The sequence below is a fragment of the Phaethon aethereus genome (genome assembly GCF_964289735.1).
Source record: "Phaethon aethereus genome assembly, chromosome: 17".
NCBI lineage: Eukaryota > Metazoa > Chordata > Aves > Phaethontiformes > Phaethontidae > Phaethon > Phaethon aethereus.
This window is the reverse complement of record NC_138593.1, coordinates 13,595,760-13,618,366: the sequence shown is the minus strand read 5'-3', so window position 1 is coordinate 13,618,366 and position 22,607 is coordinate 13,595,760.

Here is a 22,607-nt window from a genome sequence, read left to right as displayed (position 1 = left end):
TTGTATTGCAGGCTCGCAAAAAGCGTAGAGAGCAAGTGCTCTGCTGTGAAGTGCTAGCTTCTGGAAGCACTTTGTTATGAGAGAGGCTCAGAGCCTCCGTTTCTTTTTTGAGGTCTTTAGTTGGGTTTTTTACTGTTTGCTTGTTTGGGCTTTTTTTAATTAAACTTATGACAAGTAAGGTTATGTTTACAGGGGAAATGCTTTTGAAAAAATGACCGTCCTCAAGCCAAATTTTCATAGTATATTTCAGATATAATGATTTTTTTAAGGTAGGCTTATGACTTCCGAGGGTCTGCTTTGGGATTAGTGCTGCTAGGATGAGCACACATGGCATCAGGGTTTGAGTCCTGATTCTGCCTCAGATTTCTGTAGTCTTGGATAAAGCACTTAGCTGGAATTGTACTCTCTCAAAAATGCAGAAAATAACAGCTAATTTATGTAAGTAACATGCTTAAAAATAACACAAGACTAGTGTCATCTTACTAAGTTCCCCTCAATCCTTAGCAAAGTAACATAAGCTGCTTGTAACTTCAGTTTATCATTCTTTAACGTGAGCTTTTTATCTAGTTCTTCTGGTTACCTCTTTCGGAGGATTCCCTCCTGCAATGTGCGCTTCTCCAAGGCCTGTGTAAGTTGCTAACTAAATACCTAGAGAGGGAAAATAAAAAGCATAATGTGTTTGGAAAATATTCAGGAGTGGTTTCAGTAACAAGAATTACTAGCTAAGGATCCCAACTGATGGTGCTGGAATGGGATGGAAACAAAGAACCTGTCTCCAAAATGGGAGCAGACACAAAGACAGGTTCTTTGCTGAGTGTGTTCATTATCCCTTTGGTGCAAGTGCTAGTGGCTTTTGACCGTTAAAATGTGAGACTGTTTCTAGTACTGAGTGATTCCATCGGCCCCCTTGCTCCCTACAGCCTCCTCCAGCCACTGCTGCTGGAGCCCGAGCAATAGTGAGACCCTTTCTTCTTCCCAGCTACACTCTTCTTCATACCTCATCCTCACAGCTGCGGTGGACTGGGGCAACGGTGGGATTTCCCACTTCAGCCTGTGCCCTCTATCAAAAGCATACAAGTAGCGTAGGAGAAGACAGTGGCCTATATGCTTTGTATGCAGGCTGTGAGGTTTGAGGCTGCAATAAGAGAAACCCTGTGTGATGAAGGGCTGCCACCCAGTCTGAGTGGGTGAAACATGACTGAGTTATCAGAGGCTGATTTAGGGAGTCTTCAGCAGCATCTGAAAACCACTGTACTACAGACTCTTCTGCCATCTCATTTTATGACTACATCCTGCCTTGACATCAGCCTCCCATCCTGTCATACACTATGTGGTCACCCCCGGACCTTAAGGTAGGAGCTTGTTTCTGCTCTCATGGTGTTAATGACACACTTACGTGTCCGGAAAGAAACGGTCTTTGAAAGAAAATAGCACAGTGTCAAGCAGCTCAGGGCCAAGACTCCTCCAGTGACAGCAATGTTGTAAGAGGGGTTGAGGAGCGCGGGGTGAGGTCCTGAGGGACCCCTGCCTTTGATCCTGGGCTGGAAGCGTGTTGTGCTCTGCACAAAGCACAACGTGCAGGGCCCAGAGTGAGCTGCAGAGGAGACCTCTAGCCAGAAGTGTGCATGCTTCCGTGCAGTATCTAGCATAAAAAAGGCCTATGTTCTTTATAGATTCTTTGGATCAAGGGTAAAAGCTATAATTAATAACAATAATAATAACAGCAGCAATAATAAAAATAATTCTGGTGCCATTAAGCTGTGACCTGAAAAACAGAACAGCCGATGAGAAGCCGTGGGTCTGATCTCTCCCCCTCCTCCTCCTCCTCCACCACCCACATCTCTATGCTTATTTCTCTCTTTCTTATTTTTCTTTTCTTTCTAATAATTTTTTTTCTACTCTGGACATATCCTTGAATCCTGGCCATTCCCCCAGCTTATGGGATTCCCGTTATACACGCTTGATATTTAACAGCTTTGGCGTCTTCCATAGCTGGGAGTGAAAAGAGAAAAAACAGCTCAAAAATGTAATGGAGCAAAATCTGCATACTGAGCCCTGGTTCCATGTCCCTTTACAGTGTTTACTTAGATCTTAAAAGCTACGAGCTGTGGCATCTACTCAGACTTCATCAGCCCATCCTGCCCTGATGCTGGCCTTGGAGACACTGCCAGCTCCAAGTTCCCTTCTGCAGCCCCCTCCTTAGGCCAGGAGATTTTGTGGGTCCTGTGCCGCCCCATTCCTTTCCAAGTCTCCTCTCTTACAGCCACCTTTCCCGCAGACCGCGTCCTTCTGTCACAGGAGGAGGCCGGGGGGACTGCTTGTGCATTTGCGGGGACAAAATATATTTAGTTTTCTTTATTCAGAAATCCCCGATTATGCCCAAAAGCGAAATTTGCCCCTACATGAGTATCTATTTTAGTTGCTCAGTAAGCTGTCGGGCATCCTCATCATGTGGCAAGATGTCGGTGTGCTCCGTGCTGTGCAAATGGGATGGGGAGTTGATCCTTCTCCCCGGAGATCCTAACAGCTCTGTTTATAACTGTGCGTACATGGATGTTTTAAAATTGTTATCATCATCTTCATATAAAAGAGAATATTAGGCCGTGACTGAGTGGAATAGTTCGGCACAAACTAAGCACTTCAGAACAACAGGGTAAAATACCTTGTCTGAAATCCCGCCTCCTTACATGCCAGCCTAGTTCTGCTGCCTTAAGGAATCCCTAGAAATCCCCATGATTCTGAGCTGTTCTTAGTGAAAAGGAGTCGGGGTCTGTCTGGCGGACCTGTGTGTCATGACCAAAGCAGTAACCATCCCCTGCCTTCTCTCCCACTAGCTTTCTGGAGATGTTTCTGTTTTTTCCCCCCTTTCTTTCTGTTCTTCTTTTTCCCAGTGGATGTGATTTTTCTGGACATCAAGGGAGCAGCACAACATTCATGGTGACCTGTGTGTTGAAGTTATGATAGAACTGGAAAAGTGTCTTGAGTGTTTAGACAGCCTGTTTGATCTCCATCCTTTACCTGACTGAAATTTGGAAGTCAAAGTCTGAGCACTGTAGTGTCATTTCCTGTGAGTCAGTGAGGACAACCAGACACTTCCAGAGGGCACTTTGTGTGACTGGTCTTAGATGTTCATTTTACAGTCAGGTAAATTGCCCATTTACCAAGGCTATCAGGAAAACACTGGGGAATTAGCTCTGAATTATACACCTCGGTTTTAGACATCTAAGTTAGATCAGTCTCATCCCATGCTTTAATTTCCTTAGCAGATTTGAAAGTCTTACCAGAAACTTCTCCTGATGAAGAATGTTCTTTTCTGTCATCCAATGTCTGTCTTTCCCTATTCCCATCTTTTACACCTGAAATAGGTCGGGCATTTCTTTTTCATGGTAACACATTTGAAGCTCATGGAAGCAAATACGATTATGACGCAATGCTTTGTTACTGAATGGGAACCATTGCTACGTATTACCAGTGAGACTTTAATTTTTGTAGTGTGAAAGATTTTATATGGTTTGTGACAGCATCCACAGTTTATTAAACAGATTAAAAATGCATAAGCATCAAGATGTGAGACAGCTGTGAACTCATGGGTATTAACAAGAAAATTCCCTTAAAATCATCTGTGGTTGAGCATAGGGAGATGCTCTTGATTCTTTATGAGTATCCTTTGTGGTCCTTGCTGTATATCCACTTGGGTTTTTTTCATTATCTCTGACCCAGCAGCACAAAAGGAAATTATCCTCTCTGATACAATTTTCTCATCTGACAGACTCCATAGAAATGTCTCAAAGGTGAAAATTCTGGTCTGTTTTCCAAAACGATTTTCCCTTTGCATTAAGGGAGAAGCTCTGGCTGAAGCCCTGTTCACGTGCGAAGAAACTTCTCCGCAGTGCTGTTGTCTCTGGGTGCCACCGAGCTGCAGATGTGGCTTTTTGGATTTGTTCCATGCCATGCCCAAGGGTTGTGGCCCTGGGAAAGGCTTGCTTCCCTCAATTTGGGACTCATCTATTTGAAAAGCCATTGCTGACCATAGCTATCAAGGCTGGAAGATCAGGATCTCTGAAGTTTAACTCTCTCCTCTCACAGGATGGCTCTGAGCATCAGCCCATTAAATGACTGGGGGCAGCTACCTGCACTGCACTGATCGAGTCTCCTGCTTAATGACGCCATGAAAAAGCAGCAACAAATAAGTACTTAAGTCCTTTTGCGCAAGCTGCTGCCAGACACCGCTGTCCACTGGGACTGTGTGCTTGGGTAAAATTACTGATTTCCATACTGGAAGTAGGGTGAGAATTGGGCTCGCTGGGTTAACCCCCTTCCTTTAGTTGCACCTTTCGGTTTGCTAGATGTTCACATATTTATAACTCTGTATAAGCAGGTCAGCATATTCTTCAAGGGCCATTATCCTGCTGCTCCCTACAGCGTTGGGTACACAGCAGGGAGTTGCATCAAGGAAATGCATTAAGACGAATCAGCAAGAGAGAAGGGTACCTCTGGGCCAACTCCCTGCTTCTCAATTATTTATACTTCATAATTTCCAGCAAATCACTGGCTGTTTATTGGTGCTCATCTATAATTGAAGAGTTTCCTAGATCACTGGCCAGCTTTGCTTAAGATGTAGCTGGCCGTGCTTTTGAAAGCTGTTACGAAAACCCCACAGGGAAAGGCAGGGTCTCAGGAGTGGCTGGTCATCCATTGAGGATACACCCTTTTAATTTTTGGCTTTTGTGGGCACCTGGGACTGGTAGGTTTCCAGCATGTGGTTTACCATCTCCGTTTGACCGCACCACATCGTGTAGGGACTCATGCTACAGTACCAAGATGACCCTGACCAGGGAGTATTTCAAGGATTCTGCCTTTCCAAGCCATTGCTCAGACAGTGTGCTGCTTGTTCTGCCAAAAAAAAAAAAAAGTGGAAGGTTTTGATGTTCCTAAAATTCTTGAAGAGGCCATGAAAAAGGGAGCTACTGTTCTGAACTGAGATGAAAAGCCAAAGCCTTGAAAACTTTCAAGAGCTTAAAATCTTAAGGGACAAAATCGAGTACATACTTAAGCAGGGGACAGAGTTGGCGTTGCGTACTTTGGGTGGCTCCTTCGTCAGGCCTGGCTGGTCTTTCTCCAATAACATTTTGACTTAGTTTTTCTCTTTTAATTTCAAAACAAAATTCTTTCAGCTGAAGCAGTTGAACATTTCTGTTTAGAAACACTAGAATGGGCTATTTTGAAAAGTTTTTTCTGGTTTTGTTTTCAAATAAAAAAATTATCTGTAACCAGCCACTTCAGTGTGAACAACTTCCCATTTGAGCAACTAGGAAATTCTAATGAAAAAATGTTTTGTTGAAATGTTCCCAACCAGCTCTATCCATCACTTCCTTTCACTACTACCCAATAAAAATAGCTCCCACATACTGCTGTAGTCAGGAGTGCCATGTTACAGAAGAAGAAATAACTAAGCCAACAAAATGACTCGCATTCCAAAGATAATATATAAGGTAGGGCCTGGCCAACTGGTTAGATTCAAATTGGAACCAGCCTCAGCCTTCCTGCCTGAAACAAAATGATCACAAAATATGGTCTGTTGTTATTTTTTGATGTTTGCTCATTTTATTTTTGCACACTTCAATTCATGATCCCACTTCTGACTTAGTGGAAGCGGACATGCTTTTAATGCTATAGAGACTGCTGTTTCTCCTTATTTTTAGCCTAACTAAAAGCAGGAAACACGGACTGTGGCAAGGGGATTTGTTCTTGTAAAGAGATTTTTTAGCTCTGTTTCGCCAGCTTGGAGTTGGGATACTCTGGTTAAAGTATGCGTGAAGATCTAGACCGCTGCACAATTGAAGTTTTACACTACCGAGTTTCCCTTTTTGAAGTGATGTATTTTGAAGTAACCAGAATTGTGAACCTGGCAGAAACCAGCTGATACAATTCTGAGATTTGTAATGCATGAGCATAAAGAAATGGACCACTATGGTCCTGTATGTCCTTGGAACCTGAAATACCCTTCTTGGTTTTAAACATGTAATTCAGAGACACAAAACTTCTAATTTTATTGTTGTTATGACGTACTGAACAAATACCCTGAAGTTTTTAGCTCGTTAATTCTGTTGATCTTCACTAAAGCACTCGTTCCAGCAGAATGAGTCCTTCGTATATATATAATTTTTCGGTCAGGTTGGTGGCGCTTTTAGGAGCAGCTCATGGTTTAGGGTGAATGCATTTTAAAGCAATCTATAAATCTTTATGATCTTTGTTTTTCTTTCTCTTGCATGCATACTTGGCAAGGATTTTCAGTTTGCATCATTGAAAATTTGATTCACCTATGTACAATGGGTGAGATTTGTCCACATCTGAAAAGCCAACATCAAGCCTTTTGCACCTTTTAAATCTTCAAAATAGGACTGAACCGGGACATTATGGTTTGCCAAACTGTTGCACTGCTTTCCCCTGAAGCTGAACTGAGTTTCAGCCAGGTGGAATGAAGGGGGTGGTGGTGGAGGATGAATTACTGTGACCTTGCAATGTGCTATGGAAGAAAAAGGTAATTTGGGGGTGGCAGTACTGATTTTTCCTTTCTTTTCCCTGTGGCTTTGGTGCTTTAGGTGGCTGCTTGGACTATTGCATCCCGTTTTGGGCAGCCTGTTATCAAAATCTGAGAGCTTAGAAGAAAGTAAATTAACATCAAAAGTCTACAGAGACCAACTTAAAGGGAAAGGTTTTGAGTACAGTAAATTTAGTTCAGATGAGCAGTATGCAGCATGGATGGAGTAAGAGGCCAGCACTTGGTGGGCATGCACACAAAATAGAAGAGTAATGAACAGTATATGCGAGCACAGCTGGGAACAGTGACGTGAAAGATGTGAAAATGGGAGATTTTTCTGGGCGTGGATTTGTCAGCAGGAGGAGTCAGTGTACTAATTTGGAATTTTCAAAGGGAGACTGAACAAAATCCTCGATGGTGTGGTGGGCACGGCCACAGTGTCACACTGTAGGAGAGAAATACATATTCTCTGTCTCTGGCTTAGTTTCACGACATCTCATGAGAGCACGAAGAATTGGGATAGCTGAAGCTTTGGGTGTTGGGTTAAGAGCCGAGCTGTGCTTCAGTGACAGCGTGTGTGTGGTAGGGCAGTGCTGCCCCAGGAGCTGCAGGCACTGCCGTGGCAGGGTGGCACGCGCCTGCTCCGACGAGCAGGCCAGCGCAATGCAGTGGACTGCGCTCCATCGGAGTTCCCCCTTGATGTCTGTCCGTCTGGCCTCTCCCCTTTTTCTCTGGAAAGAAAGGAAACTGCTGTTTTACACAGCCAGTGATGGAGCAAATGCCTTCTCCTGACAGCGGCCAGCTCGCAGCCTGGAGCCACTGCCACGACTGTACCGCTGTCACGCAGGGCAGGCACATGTCCTAGGTGTGCGTGGACCCGAAGAGTCCCAGGCTGCTGCCACCGCCTTTCTGAAGGAAGGAATGGGAGGAGAAAACAGCCCTGTGGACACTTCAGAGTTGCCGTGTTTGAGAGAGGCAGGGGCAGGGTCTGAAGTGGCCGGAGTCCTGAGGTGCTGCCATATATGTGTGTGGGACGAGAGGGATGGAGGAGCGGTGCAGGTGAGGAAGGGAGAGCCTGAAGATAGGACTAGACCCTTTGCCTTGGATCTGAATAAATCAATCCAGACAGGGTAAGGGCATGGGGCATTCCACAGGAGAGATGTCAAAAAACCTTCTGTGCCATATACCTTTGGGTCCCGCTGGCTTTGAATCAAGCCTGGAATCGCCGTGTTTGCAAGTGAGCACGAGAGGTGCTTGGTGGTGTTTAATGCTTGGCCTTTATTAAACATCTTTGCTGCACGTGAACTTAGTGGTTCCTAGGGACACTCGGGAAAGTGAAGGTAAGAAAGTTGGAAGCTGGGCATTACAGTGGGTGCTGGGAGTGCTGCAAACTGGCCTTAGTTTGTTATAGGTGAGTCCCTCCTCCAAGCTCTGTAGTTACACCAGTGGCTATCCAAGGCCTGTGAAAGTACCACAAGGAGCGGGATGCTTTTGGAGACGCGCTGACCGTCCCTGAAGTGTCCGGCAGCGCTCTCCTTTGCCCAGGTACGGGGAGGCTTTTGAACGCTGTTGTTAAATGTCCCGGGCAAATGTACTGATCATTGAAATGATCTAGGAAATAAATAAATAAAAGACGTAAGAACAGAAAATGCACCCTCCCAAGATAGCTTTTATGTAGCTAGAAAAGCGAGGTGGTTTCCTGTTCTAAATATTTAACATGATGCTTATGATATGTCCTCTGGGGAAAGAGATGCTTGAAAGCTAATGTTTATGAAGTAAGTCTGGAGGGATGGAAAGGGGAGGGAGGGCACACTAACTAGGGAAAAAAAGGGGAGATAAAAAAAAAAAGAACCTCAGGAGATGTCCTGATTTATGGCTTTACTTGCTGGAGAAAAATCTCTGTTTTGTTAAAAAGGTTGCAACTGATGGAAAGCAACTTCAACTCAGCTCCTTTTGAAACCAGAAACCTGTTCCCTCAGTCCAGACAGGATCTGAGTCTGGGCCAGCCGGAATCTTTTACTAGCTGCTGCCTTCGTGCTTTCGAGCCCTGCAGAAGGCGTATGTGTCTACGCATCACGTGAGGGCTGGAATGATGGTCCGATGTTTAAGAACCTGAGCTACGTTTCAGAAAGGAGGGGTGAGTTCAGTTTCCTACTCTGCCAAAGGCTTCTAGTGTGATATTTGGGTGTTTAATCTTCTTTTGTCTCTGTTCCCTGTCTGGGAATAGCAACAATTTCCTGATTCACTGGGAGATTGAAAATAAATCACTTTATTGTTATATACTTAAAAAGTAAAGGCCTGGATTGCCGTTATTTCAGGAGGAGTGACTGAACTCCTTGTGAAGCACACTCTGAGTGGATGGTATTTTTCAACCCAGTTCATTAAGAGTAAACCCATGCTTGGTTTGCTTTGCCTTAGTAATTCTGTATGTAAACTGCAGCGATTCAGGACCAGCTTCACGTACGGCTTTGCCATTCCTGCCCCAGGGTGTAAATCTTTTGGGGGAAAGCTGTAAGTCAGAGAGGTGGGAACACCAAGTGTTCCTGCTACTCTGATTTTCAGTAGTGCAAATTATTGCAACTTTATATACCGACTGTGTCTAATACAGCGTATGTAACGAAAGAGGCTGCGTTTGGAGAAGGTTAGTGCAACTCCTGCTTATTTTACTGCAATGTCTTCAAGGTCCTCAGCAGAGCCCTTGGCGGCAGTTCTCTTGGCACGTGCTGCAGAGCGCGGCAGGCCTGGGACTTGGGACTGCAGGAGGCTGGAAGGTAAACGTAAGAAATTACAAACATAATCTTGCCGCAGTGAGTTTCATCTTAGACTTTGGCACTGAACGTTGAAGGTTTCAAAGAAGTCAGAGGCCAGGTACAAAAATCCCATGTCTTAATCGATACGTTAGGTTTCTTCAATGCATTGTGCTCAGCCTGGCTGAAAGGCCGGCCATTTGTTTCAATTATTAAATACAGATTTATGACCTGTTGTTTTTCTTGGAAATGGAACCAGCTTGGGACCAGTTTTCTCCTTGCAAATAATTGTGTTTGGCTGTAGTTAGTCCATGCAGGTAGAAATGTGTCAGTCACGTTGATAAACATCCAGTTTCCTACTCCATGTTCTCTCTATCTTTGTGACTCTGACCTTTCTCATCGAAGTGTGACAGTTACACATCCCTTTTTCTGGGATTACTGTTTTTGCACAGGACCAATCTGCATTTGATGGCTTTTCTTTGGCATGCTATCAGCAAGCTCTTAAATAATTCTCCAGCAGAGAAAATCACTGCACTGTGGCGGGGCAATCCTGTTTTGATGACAGGCAGGTCTCGCTGGTCCAGCACGGGAAGCGCTGATGATATTAGGGTATTTTCTCGCTCTATTAGGTCTGCTGTAACAACTGTATTCTTCCAGTAATAATAATACAGATACTTTCCTTTTATTTAGGTATTCATGTATGACTGTTATTGAATAAAGCCATTTTGGTAACCCTTGAAACACTGATGGTTGAAAAAGGGATTTGAACTTTGGTAGATTTCAGATGGTTTGGGTGAAATGTATCTGACAGTCGAAGTTGATGATGTGTGCTCCATGTGCATCGTGTTTACCTGTAGCAACTCCTTCACAGTAAGAAGGCAGGGCAGGGAGGCAATATTCTACTACTTCTTCCAACTAATCAGTGGAGCTGCTTCTTCAGGAGGAAGTGTGAAGAAGGTCCCTTCTTTAAACCTAGTTGATAATACACAAAGAAGGTTGTTCTACACACGTGGCATTTAATTTTTTTTAATGCTCCCCTTTGCCCTGAAGTTGTGAATCTCTTAAATTCCAACATGAGAAATTACTAAATGTAAGAAAAACAGCAAACTGTTCCCCTCCCTGCAGCCCTACCATACGCACACCTCCAAAACTTCACATTTTACCTGAGCATCTGGAGCATTGAGCTGAGGGGAACATGGTTTTTAAAGTTTTTTTTCCAAACAAAAAATCCCTAACTCTAATCTACAACCCCCTTCAGACCTGCCTCTAGGGAGAAACCCACCAATTACTATTTACTTTACCAACCTAGAGTGATTTGTGGACGTATGTAAGAATTATTTACGGTTTCATGCAGGAAAAACTTTCAGCTCCCTATTTGCCCTCATAAGTAATGAGTTGCCTCAGGGGATCAAAGGTCAGATTTTGGTTTTAATGCCCACCTCCTTTTAAAAAATAAATAAAGTAATCTATGTGAAAAGAAGAAGAAAAAAACTAACAGTCTGAAAAGGCTCCGACTCCTGCTCTGCTTTGATGTTTTAGGTCTGGAAGGGATCATAAATTTGCTGGTGTGAGATAGAGTGATAATAAATGTAGCTTTTAACTGCTGGGTTTTTAGCTCACACAGCATCCATTATCACTGGCAACTGCAAAGGGAATGTATTTTTTTTTTCCTTGTTGCTCTTTAGAAAGATAAATATTCACCCCACTATCTGCTGATGTCCCAAAAGCTCAGATGTAGCCTCTCCTTGTGATCATTCCCCAACAACTTTCATTCTTGGTCAAAATGATTCAGTGGTGTTGATAAGAGTCTGGCAGGGCTAGCTTGCCACTTAGTTCAGCGTTCACCATTTCAGCTCTTTATTGGATGGATATTTTTCCAGTAGTTTGAGGTGTGGTGAGCAGGGAATATCCAAGGAACAATTTGAAACAGAAAACATGTTTGGGCTTCAAAGTTTGAGAACTCTTGAGGTTCCCAAAAGGGCTAGAAACAGAACTGCCATTTGGTTTTAGAAGGACTTTGCATCTGTGTTGTCCAGCTTCCTGTGAAACTCGTACCCTGGCGCACTTCTTTCTCATTTCTTACTGACAAACAGGCCAAAGACGATGCCGAGCACAGTGAAGTCTGCGTGCCCTGTCAGCACGCTTTCATGCCATCCCTAGGACTGTATTAAGCTCAGACAAGATGCGCTATTGGAAATTACTTTAAAAGTCTGACAGATACTTTGTGCCAGTATGGAGCGGTGCTTCCAATGCAACCGGCTTAGTCATGTCATAATATTTTAAAACTGCGTTGTTAATAAATTATTTTAACCACTTAGATGTCTATTAATGTCTTTTTACCGAATGCCAGCAACCTCATATTCCAACAATTTCCACAAGGTCTTATTGATCATGTATAGATCTGGAATGAATTTTGCCAAATCAGTTTATCATCCCTATATATCTCTTTCTATCTGCTTTGGTTTGTAGAGTAAACACTTCAGCTATTGTTTTTATTTTCCCTAGCTCAGCAGTTAAGTCATCTTTACTCAGCTCGCATCCATTACGGATCACTTATGTTAGTAGTATCATATATTATTATTTTTTAAAAATCATAGAATCAACCATAGATTTGTTTCTTTGGTCTGCTGCAATACTTAATGATTTTCCATGTATTATTTCAGGCCTCCATCTAAATGAGAACGTCATCTACTCTACATTCATCGCTTTGAGAGCTTTTAGAAACTTAGAAAACTCTGGGAGTAGAACAAATACTAGACAGCACTTATTTAAAGAAATAACATTCAAAGAGCGTGTTAAAAGACACTGACTGGGTCTTTACTTGCTACTTCATGCAGTTAAGGCTGTGAATACTTTTATTTATAATAGCTCGTGTTCTTATTTATTTTAAGTGTTGTATAAAGTTTTTTATGTCTTTATTGAAACTGCATCCATTGGAGGATACCTGTTCTTAGTTGACTTTTCTATTCCAATCCTGGTAATAAGCCTCTTTTCATAGATTCAAAAAATGTAAGGTCAAAGGGTTGTATCACGCAGTTTGAACTCTTCTGCAAAGGAGGCCAATCCATTTGAATCCATTTAGTTTTAAATGGCCTAACACATCTTCCAGAGAAGCGTCCACACTTTCAAAAGCAGACAATGCACAACAGTTTCTAGCAGTTTGTTGTAACAGTTAATTTCCATGACTTTTGAGCATTTAACTGCTGATTTGAATATGTCTGGCTGTAGTTCCCAATCCATCTAATCTACCCGTGCTTTTACTTCAAGCTACAGTAGTCTGCCTTTTCATGTTATCAGCTTTGCTTCTGACTTTATCTTTGGGGCAGACCAAATTTTTCCTGAATACATCATCCTGGTTTTTTTTGTTGAGCCTGTTCCTTGAAGACATCTGAGAATTATTTCTGAATGTTGTCTGTGTTCATCACATAGACTTTGGCTGCTTCTTTTGACCATACTTTTTGCTTCTTTCTGGGTCCATGCAGATGGCCATACCTGTTACCCTGAGGTGACGTCCAGTGTATGCTAGTTAGAAGGTGAGCCGTTTCACCCCCCAAAAGGTATCTAGAACAGATGGGTTCTATTACCTCAGGGCGATGCCTGTGCCATTGCTTCAGCAAAGAGCCTGGAGGATTATCTTGGCTAAACCTCATTTTCTGACTGCTAGAATTAGCTGAGCTGAATCCTGCTCAGCTGCACACAGTTACCTAATTTCTGTAGCCCTAGAAATGTTTTTATGGAAAATTCTATCTTAGCCATCTGATTTTATTGGAAGAATCTTACTTCTTCAAACTAGCCATTTTTATCAGTTCATTCTCAATTCTCTTTTTTGATTGCCTGTCCACTCAGACTAGCCCAACTGTCTGGGCTACCATACAAGAAAGTTTGTATAATTGTCAAAGAAGAGAAAATGGACCACTCATTCTGTGAGTGATCTTATAGTAAAAAGGAAATGTAGATTTCAGTGACCACCTGGAACTGAGTCTGGGAAAATAACCTTACCATAATGTAAACTTGAGCTGGACTCCAATGGCCATGAAGAGTGGGCTCTGCATAAGGTCCATTCTGTGATTAAAAACATCTGCTTCCCTGGCGTGGATCTTATCCATGCTCCTTGGATTCGGACAGGTACTCATGGGAAATGTTCGCCAAGTTCTGGATGCAGCTCTTGTTGTAAAATCTCTCGGAAAGCTCCTGCTGTTCTTCCTCTGCATGCACTGGAACTGAAATACATGGGGAAGATCCCTAATCTTTACAGCTGCTATTTCAACTTCAGTACCATGAACTGGCAATGCTGAATGTTCAGGTGGGGTGAACTGACGACGACTATGTTGAAATGACATTTCAATGAGTGTGATTAGGCAGTAAAATACAAAGAGTATGAGGAACTGGAAACGGGTATCCTTAGTTAACCTGCGGTCACCTTTTGAAGGGCAGTTGTATACGTGTTTGTACGTTCCAGATTAGAAGCTGGAAAACACTCAGCTCAATAGAAGACTCAACATCTAGACACAGTGAGGTCATTATGGCTGTTGTAGCCATGATGATCTAAGGATTTGAGAGGCAGATTTTATGGGCAGAAGATAATTTTATTCTTTTATTAAACCAAGTAAATACTTAGAAAAGCAGTCAAAGTTTTGGGCACATCCCTCAAGTCATGTCCTATTTCGGGCAGGCTAGCCAAAGCTGGATACCTGAATGTACACATATGCTGTCCCCTTTGGAAAAGAACTCCAAGTGTGAAAAACAAAGAATTCCTGGTTGGCCTTAGGAATGAATGTCATATTAACATGCTGTTTCCTTGTTGTTATCAGTGACTAATACCTATTCTCTCCGTGAACAAAATAATCACTGTGGTGGATTGTTTTAAACTGGGGAACAGGGATAAGAAAATTTGAACATCAAAGCAGTCATGAATGAGGGCTTATCTGTGGAGTAAAGGTGAAATGAACACACACCAATGCATTTTAGCGAGTTAACCTCAAGGTCTGATAATCTGCATCACACTAAGATGCTGTCAGATTTCAGCAGTCAAATAGAGACAGATAGAAAAAAACTTAAACATTTAGCTAATCAGGATTACACCCAGCTAATGGAGAGAGGTTGTTTTTCCCCCCTTCCCTATCATCCCGGTCGATTCAAATTGATCCTGGTTCTGCTGAGCGAGAGCAGTCCTTCAAAGTTTATTCTGGTGTCAATTTTTATAGTTTCCCCCACTGATCAATAGAATGCATAATCATTAAGGCAAAGTTTGTGAAAGCTAATCCTTCAATACGAGTTTTATGAATGGCTCAGAGTCATGGCTCTAACCATTTGGATGTAAGTGGAACCTTTAATCAGGTGAGTGACAGGAGACAGTCAATAGGATTTGCTGAGATTGGATTCTGATTTTCTATACAGCTATGCAGAGTGAGCAGGAGAAATGGGGAACGGAATGGCCAGAGGAACAGACATAGGCTAAAATGGAAGTTTCTTCTCTTTTATTATTTATAAAATGTGTTTCCGGTGTTTTTAAAAAACACTTTGCACTTGCATATCGTTTTTCACCTAGAGAGTCCAAATGTCTTTGGGGACATTTGCTGATTAAACACTACATGATCTTTTTGTGAAGGTGAATAACAATTAGTGCTACTTTACACTGGTGAGAGCTTACTGTAATAAGTTTTCCAAGTGCAGCACAGGTGTAGCTCCTCAGAAAGGTGAGAGAAAGCAGAAGCAGTTGAAGTGACTTCCATTAGATGGCATAGAGCAGGTCAGTGGCAGAGGAAAAAGGAAACTTGGAATATGAATTGTTTTGGTTTTGCCCACTAGGCATGTGGGTGTTATTGTGGATTCATTTTTTTCTTTTTTGACACATCCTTATCTCCTGAATTTGCATGTAAGGGATGATTTGAATTGTATATACTAAAAGGAGGAGTAAGGAGTTATCTAAAACCGGGAACTGGAAAATCAGAGGATGAGTGAGAAGATTTAGCTGTTGGACTGAACTCATCATCACCTCTGGAGCTGACCAAAAAACACTTTGTGACAGCATTAAGATCTTTTCTTCTCTCCTTTTCTGCCATTTCCAATGAAATGAAATGAGAAGAGCAAATGTGCTAGCGGGACACTTTTTCTAGCAGCAAGAAGTATTTTTGCTTGGGCAAAGAAGAAAACAGCCAAGGGAGAATTTGTTTCTGTTTGGTATGTTGAGAAGTGAAGGGACAGGTTTTAATATCAGTACAGAGACCTGTGTGGCAATGAGATGCTCTGAGCGTTCAGCCCCGGCGCTTAGCTGTCAGATCGGACCGTGCATTGAGGCAGGAAAACAAAACTGCTGAAAAGCAAAGCTGGTGTTTTCATTTGCACTTTCAAGAAGTGGAATAACAAACGTGAATAATGTAAATAGTGGTCAGTAAGTTCCTCTGCAGCCGGCGGATTGGGGGTTTGCAAAGGATTTTTGAGGGTAAGTTGTAAAGTTTCAGTGAGTTGCCTGCTCTGAACTGGTAGGGCTCCATCGGCTTCTCTTGCTTTGCATTAGCTGTTGTCCTAGAGCTCATAATCTGGCTGTTCCTTTTAATGATTTAACAAATGTTTACAAAGCAGGTTCTCATTTGGGTGATTGAGCAAAGTTGTCTCGCTTCATCAGCTGAGGACTTGGCACTACATCTACAAATGGGTTAATGTGGTAGGTTTGGGAGGGGGCTCTGCCGTGGCACTCTGTACATAAAGTTTGGTGCGTGTCGTGCTCATCATCTTCTGACAGTGCTGTATTGGGAAGTTGGTAGAACTAGGATTATTTTTTTTATCTGAATGTATTTTCCTTATTTATTGCCATTTCATATGAGCATTTTGTCATTGTGAGTGAATAGCTGCATGAGTAGATGGATGACAAGAAGTAGAGAAACTCTGCTTATGCTAGCATCTTCAGAAATTCAGAAAAGAGAGGCCTATGTGGGAAATACACCACCACTTGCTAAGAGATGGTCTTGGAATAATAGATCATGCCACAATAAACTGGAGGACTGCGGGGATATTGGCTCCACGTGCTGGTACTGACCTGGAAATACGGACTCAAAGGTTGCCAGATGTACAGGTGCAGATGCAGTCCCGGTGCAGGCGGGGTTATGAAGGCTGTGGTGGGACAGCACTTCCCCACCGTAAGGCTTCGAGGAGAAGTGTGTGATGGGTGAAAGCCCCCCTTGCACAGCTGTCCCTTGCCTCATAGACAAGTTACTCCCCAGAGACTGTTGGTAGTTTCACACCAAGATGTAGGTCTGAACTTTGTTTCTTGACCCCATTGCTAAAAGGTTGTTTTTCGCCATTTTCTGTGAAATGCTCGCAAGCCTCTACGCTTAATTTCTTTTGAGTGACAAAGAAAGATATCGGGGCAGCTCTGAACTTGGAAATTATTAGTTGCTGAGGTGTATTTCAAAGCTTTTGGTCTGAGAAGAGCTAAACTTTCATCTGGTAAATGAGAACTTTACCCTATAGAGGCAAGGGCAGAGGAGGAGAGGGGAGGATTAATAAACAGAGGAAGAGTAGGATGACTTGGGAAAGATCAGTGGGACCTACGAGCTGGGTTTGTTGGTTCAAGCTCAGGTGGAAGGAGAGACTGAGGAAACAGGTAGTATATCCTCCATGGGGCTCAGGAAAGGACAAGCAAATGAGCTTGTAGACTGTGAAAGTGCTTCAACTTTCATCCCTCTCCCATTCCCTTCTCTACCTGGATGCGCTGGACTGCTTTGCTAAGGTGATTGGGGAGTGGACACCAGCACTTGGGGATTACGTAGTGGGAAGTGTTGTCCCAGTCAGTGGCTGCCCCTGGGGTGTGCTGACCATCAAACTGTGAAGCACAAAGTCTGTTTTATGGGAAGCTGTGTCTGGAGAGGTTTCACTTTCAGAGCAGATAGTGGTTGTGGTTAGGCAGTTGGGAAGTGGACTGGACCTTTGTTTTCACATTAATCTCGAGCATAACATGGCTGTCATGGAGCTCATAGAGCCTGTGAGACTCAGAGGGCAAAGGCAGCTGGAGCTCAGACTGGCCTCGGCAGCACACAGCATGGAAGGTGCTTTCCCAGGGTTATTTCTACAAGAATGCAGGGGAGTCATAAGAATCTTCTCCCACCCCAAAGCTGGAAGGCTGTGTTTATGACACATCAGTTCTTCCTTCTTTTTGTCACTGCTTTCCTTCTTCTCGTGACTTAATGCTGACCAAGTAGTTTTCCTGTTATGCCGAATGCTTCATTTCCTGATGGGCCCTTCCCCAGGCTGACGGTGCTGTTTACAGGCACGGCTGAGATGCTTCTCTGTGAGTGATGACCCTGTTCCCAGTCCTTCACCACACACCCTCCCCCTGCCTTTCACTATGGTAAATATTTTAGTACTCGTTGAAATCAATTGAGCCTCATCAATTGGAAATAGAGTGTAAATCACTGGAACTTTCGCATTCACCCCAGAAATCAATTTTCACACATTAGGGCTATTAGCTTATTGAGAACTGTGTGATAAATGGCTGCGGGCCATCATGGAGCCACACCTGCCAGCTGTACATTTTGCATTTCAAATAAGCTCAAAAGTAGGGGGATGCCAAGGGAAGGAAGATGTCAGGTAGGCGGAGCGGTGCGAGGTATGAGACAGAAGGACTGTGTGCAGCCAGACGATCCGTGCCTGGAGATCAATAACATCCACAATGCACTAACTCATCCTCGCAGGGACTGGAGACAGAAGAAGGCTCTGAGCCAAAGTTGTGGTTAGGCATCTAATCTTTTTTCTCTCACAAAGATGAACGTGATTTGGGGAGGAAGGTGAAATGTAGATTGCGAACATTTAATAAAACTAATGCAGTAGTTTAAAAAAGAAGCTTTTCCGTGAGTAAATATCTTTGTTCCACACAGCAGCTGCAGATGGGGTGTAGAAATGCCACCTCCTTCTGCCATCCCAGCGCTCCGGGTAAAGACGATGTACAGTTTATCACCAGCTGGGATATGGAGGTAGCTGGGGTTTCTACTCTCATTCTGCAATTCCTTCCTATCCCCTTGAATTCTAATAGTGGCAGCTAATTAGCTGTTTGCTGAACGAGTCTGGAGGTGAGGGATCTGGTGGCCTAGCCGGATGAAGTGTGCAGTGCCCAGCAAGTTCTTCTGTGGCCATCTGGAAGACCTTGGTCTCTGTTTCCAAGACAGGACATAATTAATTCTTTTCAGTTACTACTGCCAGTCAAAAATGTGGGTGACTCCAGGGACTTGGAGGCTTTCCAGTGCTGTAGTCTGTGTTTATGTGCTTTGTAGTTTGGCGTTTTACACGTATAAGCCACCCCTGGAACTGAGGCAGTCATGCATAGGTAGGGCAGTCTCTTTGGCTAAAGATCTTATCTCATCCCTGTACTTCTCCTAAAAACTTGTGTAAAGCATATGTCTCCCAATATTGGACATTTGTCTGTACAATAGGAAAAAAAGGGAACCTGGAACAATAGATCACCAGGTAGATTGTGCAATGCAAATAGCGATTGATTTTCTTGCTGTGAAGTGAGTACAGTGCGCATATACCCCTGTCACTCTGGAAATTAAAACTAGAGCTACTTCAACAGACATAGAAGATCTGTGTCATCAAAGGTTCTCAAGATGAGTGATGTGGGCTTGAAGAGGCAAAGCTGCTTCTTGTGAGCATCTGGAAGAGAGTGGCTCAGCTGCTTCTTGGTCTATACATTTTGACGAGGAAGCCTGGGACAGTGGTGTACTATGAGATGTTTCCTTGCTCAGACGCTACAGACACTTGCCGTGGCTTGGTTGATCTTAGTGCCAGTGCTGTTGGATGGACTTGAATGGCATCATGAGAGCATCCTAAGAGCAACAGGCAGCCAGGACACCCAGCACAGAAAGCAAAGATGGCCAGCAGTAAGGGGCTTGGCTAACACTTGCAGGTAGCTTTAACCCCCTGGGATCCACTATTTTGATACTGATGCTTCATCACCCCATGTGCCTGTTTCCTTCTTGCTCGCTTGCTTTGAAAGACCAAACTGAGGGACTGAGAGTCCTGACTCACTTTCGGATAATCTTTCCAGGCCAGCTGGAAGCAGGAAGCAATGACCTGCTCCCCGAAGAGTGCCAGCGTGGTTTGGCAGCTCTCACAGCAGCAGACAGCTGGCTTTAAAATGTTCTCACCTAAAAGCTCCTGTGCTTCGTTCGGCCACATTTCTGGAACATTTTCCAGTTGCTCCATCCAAAATTTTGTCTTTCTTCTTCCTGACAAGTTTCATATCTAGCAACACACCCCGTGCTGCGCAGAGCTGTTGGTTAACTTATTCCCAGTATCTGGAGTTTCGGTCCGGCCGGCTGCGATCAAGACTCCCGGGCGGGGGCTGCATTACTTCTCTGACAGTCTTGGGCTCTCACCCTCAGCTAATTACTTTGATCCTTTACACTTTGTAAAAATTCTTACAACACAAAATAAGTCCCCCCTGGCTTTAACCTTGTGACCTAGCTGGCCCTTGTAAAAGGGAGGGAGAAAACACACAGTCATGCACGCCCAAACACACGCACACGCACTCACGCATATGCCTATATACACATCCCCACAAACTGCCTAAAGCCTGTTCCTTTAATAGTTTCCTCCCAGGACTCCCACAAAAAGGCAAATAAAACTCCTTTTACAAGATAGCAGGGCAGCATGAAGGATCAACTTCACCAACAACAAGTTCTTTCTTCAGTTCATTTGTTTTTAACGTACTTTTCCTCCAGATTTTGATCCTCTAAGTGCCTCTCCCTCCTCTTCCCTTTCCTTTCGAGGCTTCCATCGTTGTTCCTCTTGCTTGCCCTGCTGCCAACAGCTTAGTGGCTAAAACAAGCAATGTGTTTTTTCAGGATCTGCTTGTTCACAGGGAATAGCATGTGTGTGAACACATGCTTTTGAGTTCCCTTTCCATGAATAGGGAATGTTTCTTCTCACAGGAGCCAGCTGAGAAAAGAAATCCAGCGGAGAGGGAAAACTATCATATTTATGAAGAGCAATTAAATAGACACGGGATCGTCGGTCTGTGAGGTAGCTGAGGAAAGATACAACAGAGATCTATAAAATTATAAGTGGCCTGCAAAAATGAATAGGTTGTTACTCTTTTACCTCAGTTACTACAAAAAGCAGATTGAGTTCTTCAACACAATGTATATGTCCCTTTCCCCGGTAACCAGAGCTGGGGGAAGCATTTTAGAGAATGGTAACTTGGTGAACAGCATAAAGAAATTCAAGTTTCTGTATGGTTTAGATTAAGCTTGGGGAAACAAATTTGTATCTTGCTCCTTTACTGGCTGACCTGTATTTATGCAACTTACAGGCACTTAATAATCTTGAGACTTCTTTCTCTCTGACATACTTGGTTAAGAATGCTCAACATTTTCTGAAGTTACTGTAAACCAAAAAGTAGTGCAAGATGCATACACATCATGATTCACAAGCTTTGCCTCTTTAGGAAAATAGAGAAAAAAAAAAAAACGTTGGTTTGCCAGTAAAACCCACATTTGGATGCCTTTACCATTTCCTCAGTTAGGCCAAGACCAAATTGTTTGAAAGCTTTTAGACTCGTATTTATTTCTCCCTTCTTTCTAGTATTTTATGTTTCCCATGCTTGAATTAGAACTGGTAAAGGAAGGAGTTTGGGAATAAAATCCTGCATAGTCTGTCCTTCGCAATAGATCACCTGGATATGAATCTGTAGGCTCAGATGAAACCAAGGATGTCATCTTATGTTTTCTAGGAACCAAGAAATGGACTCAGGAAACATTATTTGAGAGGAGAAGCACCCTACCCTTTTGTTGAAAGGTCTGCAGTAGACTGTGTTGCTTGATTTTGCTAGACGTCAGGGTCTTGGATCCAAGGATCAAGGCAGTGGAAGAAGATTCCATAGCGTTGCTGCAATACCTGCACAGAAACATGCTTTCTATGTTCTTCAATGAGAAAAAACATGTCTCGTGACTGCGGCCAGTTTCTGCAAGTCCATGTGACTATTCTAATCTTGAGAAAAAAACAGAGGTTCCTGTTAGCTCCCCATGTGAAGTCCCCAAGTACCTGTTCTCTTTGCACTACTCAGGGTGAGACACAGGACAGCCACAGTGTCTAGTTAAGATCTGTGGAAGCCAGTTCAACAGATAGTGATATAATTAGGCAATGTGTATGTTCGAAGCAAAAGTGGATTTTGCTGATTGCTTCGGCATTAAGGCTTTGGGATCAAAATTGTGACCGAGAGACTATGAAGGACCAAGAGGGAATCTTGGCAGAATTTTCACGCTCACCCCTCTTGCCCTTCTTTGAAGAGGATAGTTGTTTAGACAGGGAGCTCCCTGGGCCAGGATCTCACTTTTTTGTCCTTGTTTGTACAGCACCTAGCACAAGAGCACCCTTGCTACTTGCTTAGGAATCTTTGGGATTCTTGTACTGTTCTTCGGCAATGCTCAGAGCAGAAACTATTCATGTAACAGAAGTACCAAGAAGAACCTTCCCCCGTGGCCGTTCCCCGATGAGAGATTCTTTGTGGATTTTCTCATACCGTCAAGGCTTGCGAGCATGATTTTATCCCATGTCAAGGGACACTTGAATTTCCCAGTGCTGAGGTTTTTTCTCCATTTTTGTCTAGGTCAACTTCCCACATGACTCTGAGTGGAGCCATTTCAAGGCTCAGTCTCCATAGGGTGTTAACCATGCTGAAGCTCTGACCACGTCCAAATTCTAGTAGAGGGCTGAGAGATGGCCCCTTTTTCCCCAGGTTGCCTGCTTGTACTAAATATTGGGGCAGCTCTCTCAAATACTGAAGGAACAAAGCATGCAAGGCAGTAAAATGAGGCAATTAAACCTATAAAACCAGGGTTTACAAGGGAATTTATAGTGTCAGAGGCTTTTTATAGCTTTTTTAGATTAGTTTAAATAAAAAAGCGGGAGAGAGAAAGAGAGAGGGAGAAAAAGAGGACCTGAAACTTGAGGAGACTTAAAAGTTCGGAGAGAGGCTTTTAGGAAGCACAGAGGGGTAATAATTAGAGGCACATTTTCCATTTCACTGTCTTTGCAAATTGAAATTAAAGGAGGAGGGGGAAAAAAAAGCATGCACAGAACAACAGGCAGTTTACATTGCTCCCACTTCTCCCCAGTAGCGTTTGATTTTTCTATTGCTATTTTGTATTCTGGCCAGGTGAAAGCATCTTGTCACCTGGGAGAAGGGACTAAAGTGAAAGAAGGATCTCGGGTAAGGTGAAGTACAGGTTTGGGTTTTTTCCCCTTCTGTTGTGCTTGCTTACTGGTAAAGTTCTCTGTGTGCCTTGCAAACCTGGGAGCTCATGTTCAAGAAGTGAAATGGAGCC